The 11,065-nt window shown below is 33.8% G+C and overlaps 1 long non-coding RNA gene across 3 annotated transcripts; it reads left to right on the top strand.

Moving 5' to 3' along the window:
• The first annotated feature begins 908 nt into the window (after positions 1-908).
• On the top strand, positions 909-3,230 carry LOC131615713 (uncharacterized). Of its 3 annotated transcripts, none has more exons than XR_009287911.1 (4): positions 909-1,648; positions 2,501-2,560; positions 2,677-2,829; positions 2,924-3,230. It is a non-coding gene; the product is annotated as an uncharacterized LOC131615713 (long non-coding RNA). The 3 variants fall into 3 exon arrangements; XR_009287912.1 differs by having other exon boundaries at positions 2,658-2,829; XR_009287910.1 differs by having other exon boundaries at positions 2,655-2,829.
• The last annotated feature ends 7,835 nt before the right edge of the window (positions 3,231-11,065 follow it).

Below are 11,065 nucleotides of genomic sequence, written 5' to 3'. Positions count from 1 at the left end.
TCAAGTATTTATTAGATGTTTTGAAGTTGAAAAGGAAAAGAAACTAGCCTAAGTGAAAACTAGCCTAATATGAAGGGAATTTCTACCTAATGTTATCATGGTTTCTACCTAAGGTTAGGAATAAAAGAAACATGAAAATAAAGTCACAATTAGAAGTCAATAGTGAGTAACACAATGGTACAAAAATTGGCATGCAAGCATATAGTAACAAGTCAAAAATATAGTACAAAAATGAATCAAAAATACTACTATTTTTTATATTGATTTTTATGTGGGAAATTGAACTACAAGTCAAGCAAAGACTAAAACAATTAGCCTAAAATTAGTATTTTTATGTACATTTTTATGACAAAATTAGTATTCTAATCAAACACAAGAAATAAAAGTCTAAACTAATATTTTTTTAGTGATTATTTTTTATATGTCAAAAATTATGCTAAAGGTCTAAAATGATGGTAGAAAATTAGTGATTATAACCTAAAAGAAATGGGTAAAAAAGACTAAGTAAAACCTAAAATTATTAATGAAGAATAAAGAAAACAGGGGGTGCTAATATTGAAATGGTGGTGTGAGAAGGAACTGGGCGCAGGGCCCAGCCCAAAGGCGTTTTTTTTGTAATCAGATTTTGTGGCCAAAAAGCGTGTTGTGCTGGGCCATAGTTGGGGTGCAAATTGCAATTCGCGGCCCAATTGTTTTACAGAATTTTATTTGTAAAAAAGAGAACATGGGTTTAACGGGGGGTGCATAGAGTGAGCCGGCCCAAACTTATTATTGAAACTTTATGCAAAAACGAGAAGGTGATTGGCCCAGGGGGTGTGAACGTGAAGTTCGTATGGCCTAATTAGTATCTTCTTGATCCAAGTAATACTATGTTCAATCCATTCACAAGAATAAATGAAAAAAAATAAATGAAAATAGAAAATAAAACAAAGAAATTGGAAAGGGATTAGGGTTACGTTACTTAGTGACGTTCCCAATTCCCTCTGCTTCTTCCTCTTCACTCTCAAGCGTTAAAACGGCTGCGAACTCAACGGCGGCGATAATCCGCTCATTCCGATCAGCTCTCTCTACCACCGTGAATCGACAAAACAACACCACCTCGTTTCGCTGACTCAAGAACTTAGCGCCATTCGCACTCTCTCGGTCTATTTCAAACGCGAATCACAATGAGAAAATCCAGATGATCCGCTTCCGATTCAGGCATGAACATCTTGCACGATACACTTCTTTTCTTCTCTTTCTATTGAACTTTGTGAATTCTTTGTTTTCGAGGTTGTTGTGTTGAGTAGCGTAAAGCTCGGTTTGCTTCAGAATTCAAGGCGAGCTTTGAGCAATTTTGATTATGGCCTTTTGTATGAGGAAGGTGGAGGAGAGAAATTGAAGGAAGGAGATGGTTCAGAGATCGAGATGAAGAGGTGAGAGCGTGGTTATCTTTGAGGGAAGCAATTGGAGGTTGGTTCGAAGTAGAGAAAATGATGGAGATTGAAGAAGGTGGAAGATGAAGTTTGAAGAGTGAGAATGGTGAAGGACTGAAATGAGATGATTGCGGTGGAGAAGCTGAATGAAGAAATGGTCGAGAAGTGGTGATTGAAGAACAATGGTCATGAAGTGGAGAGCCCAGAATTAGAGGGAAGTTCCGAATATATAGGTTAGCCCTCCTTCTGAATTTCTGTTATCTTCTGTTACAATCAGTTAGAGGTTGTTAGGAGTTTGTTAGTGAATTTTGTTATGTGTTAGTTATTGGTTATGGTTAAGAAAAGATCAAGCTTGATTCTGTTAAGCATTGGAGAAGGTTGGGAGTGTTTATAAATTCTGTTAGGTGGTTCTGCTGCTGAAAGTTAGTTATAGGTTAGTTGATGGTTGGTTAAATCGGTTAGTGTGGGTTCTGTTAGGGTAGTTTAGAGAAGTTAGAAAGTTATTTGAGTTTCTGTTATAGGTTAGAAACTATGTTAGTTATGAAATGATGTGTGGGTCTGTTTTCTTTTTCTTGCCGATTTGTTCTGAACTTGCTATGTAATTTTCTTCCCTCAATTTCTTTTTCGAACCTCAGTTCCCTTTTGAACCCCTGTGTAAATATGAACTGAATGTAGCTTGTAGAGTTTTTGTTGGGGGGTATACATCGCTTTATGAACATGATAGGCTGCACCGAATCTTGGGGTAGAATTACGTACGCTGGATGATTGTCATGGATTTGTTTGGGTTGTAAATGTAGGTTCACTTGTTTGTAGGGATTCTTTTGTTGTATTTTTTTTGGTTAATGTATGGCAGGTTCTGGTTTGAATTATATGCTGGTTATAAATTTGACCTTTTGAAGTGAGATGGTTTGTATGATGCTTTGGTAGTTGGTGAGTGTAATGGTTCTGTTAGTGTCAGTTAGAAAACTGCTATAGGTTAGAGTTGGCTTAAAGGTAGAAAAGTGGAGATTAGAGTGAATGCCTGGTTGTATTTTTTGTGTATGATTTTGGGATGTCAATAATGATGATTGAACTTCTGATTGCAGGTTAGTGGCATTGATGATACGGATGTGTTGCGGCCAGTGTACCGAATCCTAGTTGATGAGGTATGTGCGTTGATGATGATGATACGCTTGACTTTCTTTTGCACCTGACCTTGTATAATTTGACTGAGTTTGTAGTTTCGTATTTGATTTGCAGCAGGTGCCTCTGTTTTTTGTAGGTTATTTTCTGTTATGAATGAAAGTATGGGGCTGCAGGGTTTGCGGTGTTGTTACTTGTTGAAAAACGTTGGCGATTCGAAGGTTGTCGTCGAGTTGTGATCCTTTCTTTTTTGCTGTGTGAAAATGGAGTCCGAATGAGTAGTTTTATGAAGGTTTTATAAGTTGAAAAACTTAGTAGCTGTTAGTAGTATGGTTAGATAATTGAATGTGGATGATGTGCTAAATGCGTCTTCGTGTATGTTACAGGATGCTGCTACTTGCTGGAAGTTGAAATGTGTAGGGCTATTATATTCCTTTTTTTTTTACACAAGCATTAGCATGGTAGTGCTCTTGAAGCCAAGACGAAGTCGAGTTTAGAAGAACTAGTCTGAAAGTTATCTCTGTGCAATGCAGTGGCTAGTATAGTGTAAATTAGATCGGATTTTGTAATAGATAATGAGCTTGAACATGTTGTATGAACTTGGAATGGCATCATGATGTAACTGTATTGGGATTTCTTTTGTAATTTAGTGAGCATGGATTGAAATGTTGTAATAAAAACCCTTTTTTTGCATTTCCTCTCTATTTTGTGATTTTGAATATTCTGTACTCTTCCCACTTTTTCAATGGCGATACTTTGAATAAGTGCCCCAAATATGAGAACCACAACCGTAGTGGAGACTTTGATCAGCAGATAACCTCCCATGGTCGACTTTGATTAAAAGTCAAGGTCTTGGTAATGACTCCTTAATCTCGAGAACATTTTGCAATACTCCATGTAAAACCTCCACCCTTGTGTGCTTCAGAATTTGATTCATTTGATAAATGCACATGCAAATTTGAATTCAAAGTATTAATGAATTTGAATTCATCCTTTTTCAAAGGAACCTTGACTTCAATTCAATCTTCTAATCCATACCAAATTTGCACGACAAGAGTCAAGTAACTTAAATCCTATCTTCAATTAATGAACCTCAATGAGCATAGAAACCCAAAACTCCAATTCCCTTATTTGAGATGCATCTTGATGACTTGATTTATTTGAGAAAGAACCAAAGCATCAGTTCTAAGCAAATTTATTTGATCCTTTAAAAAACACCGGAGCACTTGATATTATGAGAGGCCTCGTTGAAGATGCTATTGCAGCTTGATAACCTTGAGTGATGAGGAGAACCTCAAAAATCATAAAGAATCCAAATTACTAAAATCCTTGATCCCAATGCTCAGTTATTAGTTAAATGACTGCATGATTTTATTTATGACCTAAGATGTAAATGTAGATGAAACGAGAAACATAAACCAGTTAGAAGTGAGATTAGATGAGGCAAATTTTGGGGTGCAACACTTGGCATCCAGCAAAATTCGAGTCAGAATACCCAATGATCTCCAGAGAATCTGACCTCCTATACGTGATCATATAATGTTTTGTTCTCTTTAAATATCTCATAACTCTTTTAGCTGTTTTTCAATGATCCATTCCTGGATTGCTTAAATATCTGCCTAACACTCCAACAATGTATGCTATGTCTGGACGTGTACAAACTTGAGCATACATTAGACTTCCTACAGCTGATGCATAAGGAATCTTTTGCATTTCTTGAATTTCTAAATTTCCTTTTGGGCACTGATTTAGACTAAATTTGTCTCCCTTAGCTACCGGGGTATCACCTGGTTTGCAGTCCTGCATGCCAAACCTTTTAAGAACCTTATCGATATAGCCAGTTTATGATAATCCTAAAGTACCTCGAGAGCGATCCCGATGTATCTGGATCCCTAACACAAAGGAGGCATCACCAAGATCTTTCATCTCAAAATTTCTGGATAGAAATCTCTTAGTTTCATGCAACATACCTATATCATTGGTGGCAAGCAGTAAGTCATCAACATACAATACCAGAAAAATATATTTGCTCCCACTGAATTTATGATACACACATTCATCAATCATGTTCTTCTCAAAACCAAATGAGAGAATTACATGATGAAATTTGTAATACCATTGACGAGATGCCTGCTTTAGCCCATAAATGGATTTCGTCAATTTGCAAACCATCTTCTTTGGATCTCCTGTCACAAAGTTTCCCGGTTGCACCATATAAATTGTTTCATCAATGTTTCCATTAAGAAAAGTTGTTTTGACATCCATTTGATGAAGCTCCAAGTCATAATGTGCAACAAGAGCCATGATTGTCCTAAAAGAGTCTTTCGATGAAACTGGGGAGAAAGTCTCTTTAAAGTCAATTCCTTCCTTTTGAGTATAACCCTTGGCTACAAGACGAGCCTTATACCTTTCCACATTACCTTTGGAATCCCTTTTGGTTTTGAAAATCCACTTGCAACCAATAGGTTTCACACCTTCAGGTAATGGAACAAGTTCCCAAACTTTATTATCTTGCATAGACTTATACTCTTCATTCATTGCTTCAATCCACTTTTCTGAATTAGGATTTCCTAGGGCTTGGCGAAAATTGATTGGATCATTTTCCATCATGCCAACATTTTCCTCACGTTCTTGTAGAAATACAACATAGTCATTTGGAATAGCATTTCTTCTTTCTCTTGTGGATCGTCGTAATGGGATTAGTTCTTGAAGCATTGGTTCTTGAGGCTCTGGTTCTTGAGGCTCTGGTTCTTGAGGATCTTGAGTTTGTTCTTCATTATCATTTGATACATCTTGAATGGGAGTTTGAATGACAATGTCTTGAAGATCTTCTGAATTTGCCTCGTTAAAATCAAATGAATCAATCGGTACTGGAATTGGAATTAATTCCTCCTCAAAATAAAAGTCTTTAACCTTATTTCTCCCCCCAAACTCAATATCCTCAAAAAAAGTTGCAGTTTCTGTCTCAAAGATTGTCTTTAATTTGGGATCATAAAACTTATAGCCCCTGGATCGTTCAGAATAACCAATGAAGTAGCTGCTCATTGTTCGGGGATCTAGTTTCTTTTCATTTGGCCTATAAGGTCTGGCCTCGGCTGGACATCCCCATATATGAAAGTGATTTAGACTAGGCCTTTTGCCTGTCCAGAGTTCATACGGTGTTTTGGTAGCTGCTTTAGTTGGTACTCTGTTCAGAATGTAAGCTGCAGTCTTTAGTGCCTCTCCCCAGAGTGAATCTGGTAAAGTAGAATGACATATCATGCTTCTTACCATATCCTTAAGAGTTCGGTTTCGTCTTTCAGATACACCATTCATGCTAGGTGAACTAGGCATGGTGTATTGTGGAACGATCCCACACTCCTCTAGGTACTTGGCAAATGGACCAGGACGTTGTTCACCTGAACCGTCATATCTACCATAGTATTCACCACCACGGTCAAATCTGACACACTTGATTCTTTTGTTGAGTTGATTCTCAACTTCAGCCTTAAATGATTTAAAAACGTCCAATGATTGAGACTTTTTATGTATAAGAAATAGGTATGCATATCTTGAGTAATCGTCTATGAATGATATAAAGTATTGTTGACCACTCCATGACGGTGTCGGAAATGGCCCACAAATGTTTGTATGTATCAGTTCTAAGACATCTGTAGCTCTATATGCGCCTAATTTATTAATTTTGGTCTGCTTTCCTTTAATGCACTCAACACAAACATTAAGGTTTGTGAAGTCAATGGAATCTAGGATCCCATTAGACACAATTCGTTCAATTCTATTTTTAGAAATGTGACCTAGACGCTTGTGCCACAATGCTCCTGAATTTGTGTTTTTAATTTTACGCTTAGTACCACGTGATTCCACATTCAAGGTTTCATTATAAGAAGCATAAGTATCAAGTAAATATAGATTATCATATGCCATAAGAGTACCAGATCCAACAATATTTGAATTTATAGATAAATTAAATTTATTATTTCCAAATGAACAATGATAACCAAATTTGTCCAATGAAGAAACAGAAACTAAATTTCGTCTAAAAGACGGTACAACAAAAGTATCCATTAAATCCAGATAATAACCAGTACTTAATAACAACCTAAAATGGCCTATTGCCTCTACTTCTACCGACTTTCCATCTCCCACATAAATGCATCTTTCAGCATCATTTGACTTTCGGTAACTCAGGCAACCCTGCATTGAAACACTAATGTTAGTAGTAGCACCGAAGTCTAACCACCATGTGTTTCTTGGTACTGAAGCTAAATTTACCTCAGAACAGGCCAAAGTATGAAACATAACTTTCTTTGCACGCCATGCATGATACTTGGCACATTCCTTCTTTGCATGTCCAGTCATTTTACAAAAGAAACAACCATTACCCTTATGTTGCTTCTTTTGTATCGGACCCTCATCAGCTTCATTCTTTATATCCTTATATTTTTTCCTTTTGCCTTTGCTTTTAGAGATACTTGCCAAGTGAGCACTTTCTGTCTTATCTTGCTTCATCCTCTCTTCTTCTTGCACACAATATGAAATAAGCTCGTTAAGAGACCACTCCTCCTTTTGACAATTATAGCTTATCTTAAATTGACCAAATTGTGCATGAAGAGATATTAACACCAAATGCACTAGCAAGTCGTCCGACAAATCAAGTTTTAGTGCCTTAAGTTTGGAAGCATGTTAGACATTTCCATAATATACTCTCTTATGTTTCCTTTGCCTTTATACTTTATAGAAATCAAGCTTTGAAGGAGTGTGCTTGTTTCCACCTTATCACTTTTAGCAAAGCGCTTTTCAATTTCGGCAAGGAAGTCTTTGGCACTTGTTATTTCTTCAGATATAGTACCCCTAAATGCCTCTGGAATGTCGCGCTTTATAATCATAAGACTCATGCGATTGGAACGGTCCCACTTCTCATAATTTTTCTTTTCCTCAGGGATAGTGGAGTCTGTAGGAGAAGGGGGCTGCTCCATCCTTAATGCAAGGTCAAGATCCATGCAGCCAAGAACAATTAAGATGTTCTCCTTCCAGTCCTTAAAGTTTGCACCATTAAGAACCGGAACTGAATTCATGTTAGCAGATATAGTAGCAATATTAACTGTAAAGAAAACAAAATAAAATAATATAAATATGTTCACATAATCAATCATAAACAACCTTAAATAGTATATGTTCAAATAATGTCATAATTAATTTCAAGATATCTAGTGCAACATTAATATAAATGTCTTTGGACGATAGTATTAATTGCTAGTGATACTCTTGTTTCAATGATCAAATATTGACAATAATGTATGTCAAATAATAAAACTATCTTTGAATTGATTTATTATTCACATCTAAAACCTTTATAATCATCACATATTTATCATCACATGTGTATATATAAATTTTGTCAAATATTAATATTTTCTTTGGAAAAATTAATACTCTCATACACACTAACATTAAACATTTATCATGATCAAATCCATAAAAGAAGTGTCACTTTGGTGATTTCTAGTCTCAATAGAATCATTTAAAATGTTAAATGACTTTAATTTAAATATTACAAATTGAATTAAATTAATTTATTTATTTGAAATGGAATGTAACGTTACATGCATACGATACGATGCACACGTTAAACTTTCACACACCCTTTCATAATGAAAACGTTTATAATGATAATGACACCCGTTCATAATGATGTCACGTTGCATGCAGAAAAATGAGTGTGTATGCAATATATATTTTATAAAGCAAGAACAATTGGACACCATCATTGATATATATGATTAATTAATTGAAGGAAAATACAGCTATATACGATTAATTATTTGTAAGAAATTTTAAAGTTTCAAAATTATTTTCATACTAATTCTCACAACGACAAAAAAGGATTACCGAAAGAAGATAATTTATGGAGGTTCATGAATACAGGTTGAGTCTTAAAGGTTCATGAATACAAGTTGATTCTTATAAAAATTAATCTTAAAATAAAATGAATGTAACTTTTGAAAACTAAAATAAAATTATATATGATTCAAACAAGAATTGAATAGGAGGCTCTGATACCAATTGTTGGTAATTTTCTAATAAATTAAGACTTTATTAATCCATATTCAATTCATGATGAAGCGGAAGCGTACCTTTAGGATCCATGCAATTTCAATGAGAAGATGATGACTTTGATAGAGTAATGACCTTCCAATTGTAGATTCCTTAATGCCTTAGTTCCTCTTTCAATGGGATAAGAGAATAAATATTTTGTGATATTTTTTAGTGTCTACAATTGGGGACCATAACCTCTTATTTATATGAATCTTATGCCCTTTCATGAAGGGTCATGTTTATTCATGTTTAAACTTTCATGCCCTTTCATAAAGGGTCATGACTATTCAAGCTTTCTTATTTTAATTTTACCCATTACAAAATAAAATAAGACTTTTGGTATTTACACAATATTTTTCATTATGATTATACCCTTAGCCACAAATATTATATTAATAGATCACTTTAACTTGGCTAATTAAATAATGGTCCTAACACATCAATTAATTTATTACATGTATGACCCAAAATAATATTCTAACAATTCAGTCTTGAGCATGCAACGGTGTTATCTCTTGAAGGACAATTTGCTGTCTATTATGGTTATATAAGTCTTGAAGAATTAGTCTATACAATTATGCGCAAATGATACCCGATTTATAAAAAATAATGTTTTTAATTGTTTATATTTTCAAAGATAATTTTAAGGGAATACCTTTAAAGTTCTCATCAATAAAATTTTAATATCACATAGTCTTAGGAGAAGCTTGTTAACATGATCCTATGTTATATTCTACTCTATCTTAAAAATGTAAAATTACTCAATATAATTGTTGAACCAATATTAATTTCAGAATAATGTTTTGCGTCTTGGAGTTAACACAATATAAAAGAACAATTTTACCATCTAAGATTTGTTACTCGTATATATCACTTCTAGTAAGATTCTTCGTAATTTTTGATCCATTTAAAGTAAAGATGATTTTATAATTAATCCTCTAATATTGTAGATGAATATAAAATATATCAAATAATAAGTGATCATAAGTATCTTGATAATGCATTATTGAATCAACCTTTAAGTATTCAGAGTCAAGTATGAGTTATAAGTTCCACATTGCATAGAAAAGTGGAGGTTGATCGCATTATAAGTGAGAGGACACACACCTATCAACTTTAGGCTTTTGATAAATATTTGGTGTCTCTCATTTGTTTGGGTGAGTCGTTGACTTGTAGGTAAATGTTTGATTCAATGTGAATGCTTCCCTTTCAGGATGACTCATCAGCGGTATCAAAGTCCAGTTCGAAAAATTGACACTCGAGGGAGAGATTGTTGAGAAACAAGTGTGAGTTATAAGTTTCACATTGCTTAGAAAAGTAGAGGTTGAACACTTTATAAGTGAGATGACTCATACACCTATCACCTTAAAGTTTTGAATGAATATGCGGTGTCTCTCTCACTTGTTTTGGCGAATCTTTGATTTTTCGGTAAGTGTTTGAACCAATATAAATACTTCTCTCTCGTGATGGCCGGTCACTAAGTGCACATCATACCAACAATATTATCCTCCAAAGTCAAATACTTAAAATCTACAGGTTCTAAATAAATCCAAGATTTTGAAATGAATGCCATTAAAATTCCATTTCACTTAAAGTAAAAAAATGAAAAGTCTCCATTTTAAATTATTAATTGTTTTTAAAAAAAAAACATTGTCCTAATTTATAAATTACTTCACCATTTTAATGAAATATTAATGTTTATTTTTCATCCCTATTTACAAAATAAAATATATCTAAAATTAAGAAAATCCATCAAAAAAAATGTGGAAAAAAACTTTATTTTTCATTGGAAAAAATCTACATAAAAAAGCTAAAAACAATATATATATATATATATATATATATATATATATATATATATATATATATATATATATATATATATATATATATAGAAATACGAAACAAAATAAAAAGCATAGCTTTTTGTGAAGACTTGAAGCGAAGTGATTCAAGTGAAACAATCAGGGGTGTACATGGGCCGGTTTGGATTGGGTTTGGCCAAACCCAAGATCCAATCCATATTGGACACTCCAGTTTGGGTGTTATAAATTAACCGCCCGTTACATCAATTGGGCGGTTTGGGCAAACCCACTAATTTTTTAGTTGGATTGGGTTGGGTAATAGATTGTCCAAATAATTTTTTTTGCTTATTAACAATTAAGGATTAAATGATGAGTCATCATATTTTTTCCATATAAGTTACTCAAAATTTGTATGTTCTTAAATAAATTAGATAATATATTTTTAGTACCTTTTAGCATTATATAATAATAAATGATAATATCAACTAATAAAAATTATCATAAAATACTAGCAACAAATTAAAGTTGCATGACATAAAATTGTATTAGCATTAAAATAACCAAAAAGTGAAACATTCAAAATCTATCATATAAGAAAAGTCTACCATTTTCTCAATCCACAGCCTT

Source organism: Vicia villosa, linkage group LG1, assembly GCF_029867415.1.
Source record: "Vicia villosa cultivar HV-30 ecotype Madison, WI linkage group LG1, Vvil1.0, whole genome shotgun sequence".
NCBI lineage: Eukaryota > Viridiplantae > Streptophyta > Magnoliopsida > Fabales > Fabaceae > Vicia > Vicia villosa.
This window is presented reverse-complemented; position numbering and strand designations above follow the sequence as displayed.